Here is an 11,329-nt window from a genome sequence, read left to right as displayed (position 1 = left end):
CAGGGAGAAAAATTTTAACATTTGGGGTGTTTTCTTTGTGTGATGATTTTTGTAACTACTGCATTTTCAATCTACCAAAAAGAACACAATAATCAGTGCTTCTTGTGGTTGATCCCAGATTTACCTTTCCTCATTAGAATTTATCTTAGTAATTATGCATTACTTTGCAGCAGCAAAAATGTGTCCTTGTTTCTGTCAGAAATATTGCTTTTAGTATGCAAAGTTGTTTTTAATCTTCAGATTGGCCTGCATACTCACAGATAGCGCCTTTCAACATTATTTTTGCAGCCTTAATGGGGAAAATGTACGCACTGGGACAAAGTAATTGGATTTCAGCTGAGAAGCAACATTTGAATGAAATCAATAAAGATTCTGTCATCTAATATTTTAAGTTTGGTACAATGTGTATACTGCAGGTCAGCATAAATTCATTAAAAAGATCAATGCAACGGAATTTGTCTTGGGTGCCTCGAAATATCCTAGGGTGACTTGAGAGGAAGTTGCCAAGGAAACCAGAGATACAACTCCAAGAAGCTTTTGGGTGTTTTAAGTTGATAGCTGAATTCTACTGAGTTTATAAGATATTATAATATAGGAGTTGTCATGGAAACAAAATCCAATAAATGGTTAATGAATAGCAAAGCTGGGCAATTACTGCATGCGGCAGTGTCAAAACAGTCTGGACCAGAACACCCTTAAAAATGGGAGCTTTCCACTGGTTCATTATTTTTTCCCCCAGATAAAAAGAATAAGTTGTGCTTAGGTATCAAAATGACAGAGGCATTAGAGAAACTATTAACAGATAGACTTCTTTTTAGTTGGGATAATTTTGCACAATATAAATTAGAACTCCTTGACTAGTATCTAGAAGCTCTGCTATAGGTAATAAACCTGCTTTGAATTTCAAATATACTTCTGTTGTATCATTGCTCATATTAAATGAAACATTTTAATTAGAAATACTTCTAAAACTCAATTCCTGTCCTGACTGGCGTCTTCTATCCGCTAAGGACTTTTTGTTAGTGGTGATGTTTTGGTTTTGCTTTTGTTCTGGATCTTATTCCCACATCTACTTTTCTTTAATAATAAATTCTTGCTGAGTTATTTTAATTTCTGTAACAGAGCACATCAGTCATTTTCCAGGATCATCCAGGCATCAATGTTTTTCTCCTCTTGTCACTGTGTTTCAACTCCTCAATTTCCTCTCTTTATTAAGGATGATGCAATTCTTAGTTTGTGTACACTGCTTTAGGGTCTCTACAATAATGTGAAAACTCTTATAACTGTTTCCATCAAATTAAAAAAAAATCCAAGAATATATACAGTAATATGCAATATATTATCCTTTTTTATGTATTAAAGGAATCCGGCACTTTCAGGGAGATTACCTGGTGCAGACACTACAACTGAAGGTGTAGAGGGCATGCTTTCATTCTCTCAGATATAGATATAGTGTATCTAAGACATAGATAAGATAGATAAGGTAACATTTCCATGTGGAATTTCCCTTCCCAAAGCTACTCATAATTTACAGAAATTTTACTTCCACAACAAAATCCCATTTGTAGCCCTCAAATATTTGTTTCTGAGATGTTTTTCCTATCAGATAATCCTCCTAAGAACTTCATGCTATTTATTAGCTTAAAAGCTTCTGACCATTATGCTGCCTGTCACTTGTTAAAAATAACAACCTTTTGAGAAGTTTCATAGATATTTTTGTCTGCTTAAAATGGCAAGGAATTAGGATGCCAAAGACTGTAGAGCAGCATTTGTATCTATCTCATCACTCAGTTATAGCTACAGTTATACTTTTTACATTAGAACACTTTCCCCAGCTCCCCGAAACTGTACATTTCAGACTATATCTGTGCTTGCACAGAAAGGGGCGGGGGGAGGGGTACACAAAGCTTCTGCCCCTTGCAGGGCCGGTAGAGATGCTGTGAGCCATCAATAAGGTTTAGCTTTCTCCTGAACATACGAACGCCTTCCTTTTGTTCCTTTCAGCCCTCTCGCCATTGTAAGCCTATAGCAATACAGGAGCATCTCCGAGCAGACGGAGTTCGCTCTGCACTGGATGGCAGGGACTGGATGTGGCCCCTTGCCTCCATTTGTACGCTCAGCGCCACCTAAACTGGAGCAACGCGGCCAGGGGACAGTGGAGTATCCGCACACCCTGCATTCCTGTATCCGTCTGTCTGCTGCCCCCCGTTATTGCCTCATCTGGTGTTGCATTCATTGCAGCTGCGCTGGTGGTGATGCAAAAAATAGGAGATCCAGTCCAAAGATCCAAAGTTTTCTAGCCAAGCAAAGCCTCTCCGGTTTTGTGTATTCAGACCTAAAGAAAGTGAATGTAAGATGGAGCATTACTTTCACGTTCCTGTTCACATTGCTCTCGCACAGTGCAGGATACTCGGGTAGCAGAAAATGGAGCATCTAGGTTCCACAGTTTCACTAAAAGTCTTGTAATTTCAGTGCTTCCTCAGACCTTTAAGTAATGTTTTCCAAGAAAGTCTCAGCTTTTATATAAAGAAATTTCTAGACTTCATGGTCATGGAGAAAATGTGTTTAAAAGGTTTGTTTAGAAACAGAGGACAAAGAAAAGAATCCCTGTAGAGGTTTTTTTGTTTTTTTGTTTTTAAATATCTCCTATTGTTGAGAGGCATAACTCATAATGCATGAATGGTTGGGACTGGTCAAGAATCAGGACACTAAATGCAAACCATTTTTAGCATGAATGTGTGCCCTTGGAAACTGCACACCATTTCTTTTGCCTCCATTCCTCCTAGCACAAAAACCAAATACAATGAGGATTTTGCTGAGCACCAAATGCCATCCTTGAGCTCTGAAGGGTAGAGTAAGACAGTAAAAGCAAAAAAATTCATTGTCATTTGCAGTGCCACAGTTAAGTCTACCTTGCCCTTAAACATATTTTGCAACCTGCATGATTCTGTAACCATACCGCTTTGTGCTAAACATAATAAAATAACCTTGATTTGTGCTTCACGGCAACACAATCAATTAACTACTTACACATGAACAAATACTTGAATATATTGTATTGCATCTGGAGGGTATGTTATATTTCTCTCACATACTGCAATCAATTAACTCAAGGCTGTTGCTGGTTCCTGAGCATCTGGTAGAATATAGTTCTTTAGAGAAAGGGCATTTGCCTCTTGTGCATCAACATATTCAAACTTTCAACTTGAGTGAATCCTCTGAAAGTTTAATTTCAACAAAGTCTTTAGTTCTAGAAAGTCTCTTTTTAAGGTCCTGTTTCAGTTCAGGCTGCTGAGAAAACAGATCAAACCCTGGTTCATTGCTCATTGCCCACGGATGGTGCAGTCAGCCTAATAAAGGCAAAAATTCTGTTTTTGTTCTCCGTGATTGCTGTGACATCAGATGCTAGATGTTCTCTGGGTTTTCTTCTAGATTTTCTTAGAAGTTATTAACTTCTTGAGATCTTAATTAAAGGAGCATAGGATTGAGAAATCTTAAGGTCATTTTGTTCATCATGTTTTCTCAAATGTTTGCATTAAATAATAACAACAAACAAAAAGTCCAGTTGTAAAAGCAGTATTTGCCCAGTAACTGATTTTGCTAAATGCAAATGCAGATTGAAAAGACAGTGACACTTCCCAGGAATCTTGGGAAATATGAAGTTATGCTACTTTGAGAATTGTCTGCACTTTTTAAATGCTTGTACGGGTTAAGTGCTTATTCATGCAAGACAAACCACCAGCATCAGTGGAGCTATTTGCTTACGTTGTGATCACGAGTGCTACTAGACTCACTCAGGGATAATAAATTTTGCTCCACCTAAATAATACAAGCGTTTCAGATTTTGAGTAATCACAAAAAACTACTTGCATTCCTCAAAAAATCATTCACTGAAGAAAAGCAAGCAGAATTTTTAATGGATGCATCTGAGAAAATTTCAATAGGTTTATAAAGGAAAAAGCAAAAATCCTCAAACTATTACTTAAGAGTGATCTATCTAACTGTAAACATGAAAACTAAACTTTAAAAAAAAAATCAACAGTCCTATTCCCATTAGCATAACTTTCAAAATGAACAGGGTTGTAAGCTTTCTATTCCTGAAAAACATAGCCAAACCAACTAGTGAGGCCAGGGCTGTCTTCCCAGGAGATGTCTATTAAATAATAAATATAAAAACCAATAACTTCCAGGCACTTCAAACCAGGCGCAAAATAGAGAAAACTCACAGTAGTTAGTCGGTACATCACAACCATTTTTATTCACTTGTGCAACTTAGAGCTGTTTTTTTCTTGCTGAAGTGCCATTCAAACCAAGAATCCACAGTAGAGAAACATTTTAAATATGTTGTATGTAACTTCCCATTAGAAAGAGCATCTTCTGATATGGCAACTAAACATAAAAGAGAAATTAAAGCTATACATGATCCTCCCAAAGGAGGAACAAAACAGGGTTTTGTCAGAAGTAGTCTTCTCAGTGCTTTGAGGAAAATTCTCCCTTTGCTTACATGTTCCTTCAGAAGTTTTCGACTTTTTTCTAATTTGCAGACCTCCCTACGTCTTCCCCATGCTGACTCATGGGTAAATTAAGTGTATGAGCACAGAGGCCTAGCAGGGAAGTAGCAAGAAAACGCCCAGAGAAGGGCACGGCTTGGAACAGAGCATCTGGCCAGTTTTGATAAGCTTCAAAACCATGGTCTTTTATTGCAGGACATGAACACATACACACATGAGGTAAGTCTATAGTGAAAAAGTCTGGTTTGTCTGGCTCACTCACAGTGCCTGCAAAATACGGGGTGGTTGGCAAGGCAGTAGGGAGGTACACCATCTTTTCAGCCAAGCCTGCCACATTGGCATCACGCCTGCGTATGGCCACACCACCATGGCAAAAACCTGAATTAGGCCCTTGAGTTTCTATGGCAGCTGTTTATTAGTTATGGCTCACCCTGTTCTGGCACAGAGGAGCCCCTTACCACGGCGCAGGTGCCACATATGACAGGGATGGCTGGTCCCAGGACACTCAGTGCCCCAATAAGTCCTCGCACAGCTGAGCAAAGCCTCCATGACCCACCAGCAGCACCAGTAGAAGTTGCTCCTGGCTGGTGGGCTCTTCACTTGCCCTCCACCCTAAAGCCTGGTGGGCTTTGGCTGCTCTTGGCAGAGGGAAAAGGGACAGAGTAAAGGATATTACAGTGCAGGCTGGAAGCCTGCAGAAGGCTTCTGCCTCCAGTTGAAAAAACAGAGCACTCAATCTCAACCCCTTCCAGTTGCAGGAGCTGCTGACCCTGCCGGAGACATCCTTCATCCTGAGGGGAGAAACCCTGAGACCTTTGATTCTCTCCCAGCACATCGTGCCCTGCCATGCACTGCACAGCTTGCTGCCAAGTCAGTGGGCAGGGCCCATCCTTCAGCAAGACCTTGGCTTTTACCTATGGCCCTAGCTGGGCCAGCAAAGTTCAGTTCAAAGTTCAGATAAGCCCAGGTGAAACATCTAAATGTACTGCTGGCAGAAAGATTTATACTAAAATGTGGGTAAGAGCCTGAGTTAAGCCTGTGGTGAAGATATGCTTTCAGTCTGGATGATCCCTCGGAAGAACGGCAGGCCTAATGTACATCAATGTGTGTTTACTGTCCTAAATTATACTGTCGCTAGTATCAGGAAAGAAAAACATAAAAACTGAGAGAAAATACAAGGTAAGGACAAAACATAATGGCTGAAAATACAGATTTATATCCATAAGGACATGCACACCCCCCATACATACACTGTGTAATACAATTGCATTCGCTTTGATAACACTTCAGGGAGATGGTTCAGTTTCAGTCATAAAATACAGCTCCCAGCTTCTTTGATATATCATAGATTTCAAGACTGTAGTTTCTAACTACCCAGCTGATAGTTTGGGGTTGAAAGAATCACCTTCATTCATTTTACTGAGAGTAATCATGGTGTCCAAAGCCACTAATTAAAATAATAACTTAAAACAAGGCCAGAAATGAGAGAGAACCTCTTTTCTCCCTGCTCTCTCTACTCACTTCCCACTCTTCAGTGCTGGATTCCTTAACCTTTGCCACAACTTGCTGATAAATAGTCTGGGCTAAAATTAGATATACAGCAAAGGGTAGGTGTTACCATCTGCTGCATGTTGTTAATTCTTGATGGCCTGATAACATCTATTTTTGATGTTCTTTATTAGCTTTCTGGAGAGGAGGATAAAGGAATAGGCCTCTAGTGCCCCCATCAGTGGTTTTCAATATTTGCTGCTTTTCTTCAGTTGACAGCCAGCTTTGCTTCAGCTGAGGGCTTTTAGAAGGACGTGCTAGGTAAGACAGCAGGCCACCAATACTCATCTCAAGCACACAGTAAAAGAACTGGCAGTAACATCTGGATCTGTATCCAGTTCTTTTGATAAACAGCATGTCTTCTTTCAATGTATTTCTCAACCATTTTTTCTGCTGTAATCTTTTTGTTGTTCTTGTACTCAATAGTCAAATTAGAACTGTGCAACAGACTGTCCATCTATCTTGGCTGGCTGGCAAGGCAAGACGTTTCCCAGACATCAAGCACTTTCTAAATGTATGCACACCACAGATATCAGCTTGGACAGGCAATGAATGACTGATAGTTATATTAGAGGCTAAACAAAGCCTCTAGCTCGTTCAAGCAAAATAAGTGTTACTCTGTTCTGTTAAACGACTGAGGAGGCACTAGCTGTACCTGCTGGACTTTTTTTTTGTTTAGATCTAAAGGAATATAATACTCTTGACTCAAGCTGGATTTTCAAGAGTTGGATGTCCAGGTTTAGTGAAATTCAAAAGCATATGTAAGCATAAATAAACCTCAGACAAATCTAGAACTAGCATAGCATGAGATAAATTGCTGTGACCACCACAATGTACCCCAGCGTTGTCTAAAGGAATGCTGTCCCTTTTAATTACATTATTTTAGGCAATCTATCATTGCAGCATTTTGAAACTGTCACCTCTGCTTTCTCTCATCCTTCTTTGGATCTTCCATTTTTATTCTCCACCTACAAACATACTCCCAAAGATGGAGTAAATAAACCATAAAAGTATCTTAGTAAATATGACTCTCAGTCACTTATTTGGTAATGAGCATGTAAATAATGGTCCTTTAAAAACAAAACCTGAAGGCCTGAGTTGCCTTTCTGATTTTTTCCATTATACATACCTGAGCATTTTGCATCATGCATGGCTGAGCATATTGCCAGCATAAATTGGGAGGAGAAAATAACTCAGAAATTAGCTCAAACTACACAAGTTAGCTTGACTCTTCATCATAGGGAAAATTTTCCAGAAATAAATGAAGGTTCATTAAATATTTTAAATGTTAGTAGTGACCCAAGTTGTGGAGACTTCTTTTTTTAACACAGACTTGGAGTGCTTTCAATTACCATTTTTCACTGGGAGTCCTAAGCACTATACTGACCCTTTATTTTGGAATTCAGACTTTGTATAGACTTCCTACTTTTCTTTTGGAGGTCATCAGAATAGCTCCAGCATTTCACACTACCAGTCATCTCTTTCTAGACTCCCTGTCAGTCTTATTCAACAATTCTATTTCTTCTCCTGGTGCTAGAAGTTCAGTCAGGCACCACGTGTGTCAGTGAAGTACCTCCTTCCCTGAGGAACCAGACAAGGAAAGAGTCCAGCTGCTTTTCCCAGCGTGCCGCCCTCCTGGCTGGGGTGCTTCTGCTGTCCTGACCTGTCTGGCCAAAGCCCTGCCTAAAAAAAGCTTACTATTGCCCTTCCAGCTGCATGAAATCACAAACCAACCAAGCACTGGCAACACAGAAGGCAAGTATATTTGTTTTCAACATCTCTGTGGTGACTCAGTAAGACAGATGTACTCTTCAGGGCTGGTGAAGTTGCATTGCCTTTTTATGAATAGCTGAGGTATTTGAAACTGCATAACAGCTTCCCAGAGGAGACAAATGAGTCTCAGCCTGGGACTTCTCAGATCCTCCTGGAAGACTCGCTGCCTTGAAATGTTAGAAGGTAAGAAATAGCAACAGCAGCAATAAATGTCAAAGAAGAAACTTTCTACTCACTAATGATACATTAAAGATCGCCATCCAGAGAAAGAACTATATGTGAAATTAAGTTCTCCCTAGACATAGAGTTGTGTTAGGTAGAGCTGGAATATTTGTAAATTAAGTAGGTAAATGCTTTAGCTGCTTTTACAAATCCTCCTGAAATATTCAGTCCTTTTCTTTCTAAACAAATTTATATTGCAACATGAACAAATTATACTAAGACAAGTGGATAAAAGGGAACATGTCTGCAGGTGAAAGTGTTACCATAAAAGACAGAATAGCTCCAACCTACTGTGTAACTTAGAGGCAAGTATTGCTGGATACTTAGCTCAGTATTTCTAAAACCATGGTTTGTGATGCTTATAAGGGTTAGTAAAAGGTATAAAGGACATTAAAAATGTTAGACAGCAACAACATCTGTAGCTCATTTCTATAAGAGGTGGGGTAGGAATACAGATTGTAATGCTGGGATACAACGGTTTCCACAAGACAGGGAACTGCAAACTACCTTTAACTTATAGCAGTAGCTCAGTTCCTTCGAGGCAAAGGATTAAGTATAAACACATGAAGCCTGTAACTGTGGTTTGTTTTGATGCCCAGGCAATAAATGGAAGGAGCTACTTCTGATGCAATGAGTGAAAAGGCTGGGGTCACATGAAAAAACATGGATCAAAAGATTGTCGCAGATGCTTTAGAAAATACTACTTCTGCCTTATAGGGTGCTGTCATTTTCTACAGTCTGACTAAGCTGAGAAATTCACAGAAGCGATGGTCAAAGATGGGGAAAGGACATCAGTAACTGTCAGATGAAAGTCTGTGGCTTTGCTCATGCAAACGAGCATAATTTCATTAACTTCAGTGAAACTTCCCAAGTCCGCACCAGCTGAGGACTGCGTGTCCAAGAACTGCTAAACACAAAGGTGAGGAATAATAAGAGCCTTGCAAAAACAGGCTTCACCTACAATACCCGATGTGAGAAAGAAATATAAATACTTACATCTGTAAATCCTGCTCACATATCCCCTTTTCTCATAAACACACAAATACATAAAGTATGCAAAATAATAAGTACTGTTTGCTAATCCCTGGATATTGCAAAGGAAGGTAAGTAATCCTCTCTAATCAGATCTGTATGAGGCTTCCATTTTTTTCATAATAAAACATTCATGTTACAGATGCCCTGACAGATTTTACCATCTTGCCATTTTATTGATTCTTAAATAGGAAAGCTATCATACTTCTGACTGCTTCTCATGAGGAGACTAATTAGATTATTTCATCATCTAGTTCATCAAAGCAGGAAATACTTAAGTGTCACAGCTGGTCTCAGACTAAGTATCTAGTATCAAGATTTTAAATGAAAACTATTACATCTTCACTGGGTAAGAATTTCATAAATGGCTAGACAGTAAAAAGTGATGAAGACAACAGATATCATTTCACATCTCATGACTGCAAAGGGAGTCTTAACTCTACCAGTGTGTTTGGATTTATTTTCACTTGCTTTTCTACTACTATCATGCAAAGAGGCTTTGTATAATGATCAGATCTGGAAAACAGCTATTTAGATTTCCAGCAACGATTTCTGACTGAGAATTTAAAACTCAGAGGCAACTTCTCCATTTTAAGTGCGTCCACTGTTACTGATGCACCTTTTCCAGGTAGTGTACTCGCCACTGAAGAGCAGTCAACTATAAGGAAACTCATCTCCCACAGAGCGAACCAGTCCCAGTGTCTGACCACTATTTATCGCCCATCTTTCCTCTCAAATTTGTGGGATATCTGGCCCTCTTGCGCACACAGCTGTGAACAAAAATCAAAGCTTACTGTAAAGAAACACATATGCCAATGCCACATGTATGTTTTTGTTGTGCTTCACCTTTTCACGTGTCTACTCAGGGGACAAGGATAGACAAGCTACTCATTAAAAGAAGAGTTTGCTCATCACAGTGATTTGGAGTGAAATTGCCAACTATCACCAGCAGACAATTAGCAAAAAGCTTAGGCTTTTGAGGTCTACTTAAGATCTCAGAAATAGCAGTGTGATAATGGATAAATCATTTCCTTTAAGAAGCATTTTCATGAAAATTATATGTAAGAGCAGAGTCTTAGTACAATACCAATGCCACAGTAACTTTGTTATGGAATAATATAATCCTGTTTCTCTTACAGGGCTGTAATGTTATTATGTAAATGACTATATGAAGGCATGATTATATCAACAAAATGAAATTGTAGAGTAAGCCAGTCCCCAGTCTCTGTAAATGTGGCTTTTCAGCATTATAAAAACAGAAAGTTTCTTCCTTTAACTTTACATCTTAGTTCTGTTGAATCCTCCTGCATTTTTAATCACAATTAACCTTGAAGATCACATGACTAAAAATATGTATGTGTGCAAGCTGCATCACTCAGTGCAAATTCTAACAATATTTAGATTCCTCTTATGTCATGCACCTCCTTGACCTCATTAGAAACCTAGAAATCCTTGTAGCTTTGGCTGACTGTTAGCTGGTCACAAATTGCTCTTTGTAATCTAAACCCGCTTGGGTTTTTTAATGAGTTAGGCTGTAGGCCTCATAAAATTTTAGATGGGAGTTTTGACCAAGTCACTTTGATGTGGGAAAACATAATTTTTATGGCAGAACTGTCTCTTTGAAGTCATACAAACCAATAGATGAACCATGAACCTCCGAAAAGGACATATACTTTCATTCTGAACTCAGCCTAACTTTTGGAATGCACAAAGAAATGAAATATCCAGAGGTCCCATAGTTAAAATGATACATTGAACAGTTTGGGGGCAGTAAGTGTCACAAAAATATTTTCAATAAACTACCTCCTGAATTAATAGAATATAACTATGTTATAAAACAATACTATTAAATAAAATGGTAAAGTTTAGCTATGGACTTCAGTTAATGATACTTTAAAATCATGACCCACATTGATAATATTTTTAGCCTATTAAATTGTTAGCAATATTTTCAATTTCTAACTTACGTGTAACAAATTCTGCTTCCTTTATACATATGATAAAGGTATGCTAGTCATTTTTATCTTTGTGACCCTTATTTTGCAATCTGCATGAGTAAAGCCATTGATTATGTGGATCTTTCATTATGCAAAATACTTTTTAAAAGAGCAAAATATGAAAGGGGAAAAAAGGTCAGAAATCAAATTCAGATTTTAACACTTTCTGAAGCTGACCTTTAACCAGCATTATGCAATATCCACTGTGCTAACGATGCGGGCCACAGGAACTATACTCCCTCTTTC

The sequence above is a fragment of the Dromaius novaehollandiae genome, chromosome 2 (genome assembly GCF_036370855.1).
Source record: "Dromaius novaehollandiae isolate bDroNov1 chromosome 2, bDroNov1.hap1, whole genome shotgun sequence".
Taxonomy (NCBI): Eukaryota; Metazoa; Chordata; class Aves; order Casuariiformes; family Dromaiidae; genus Dromaius; species Dromaius novaehollandiae.
Note: the sequence above shows the minus strand (reverse complement) of the source record.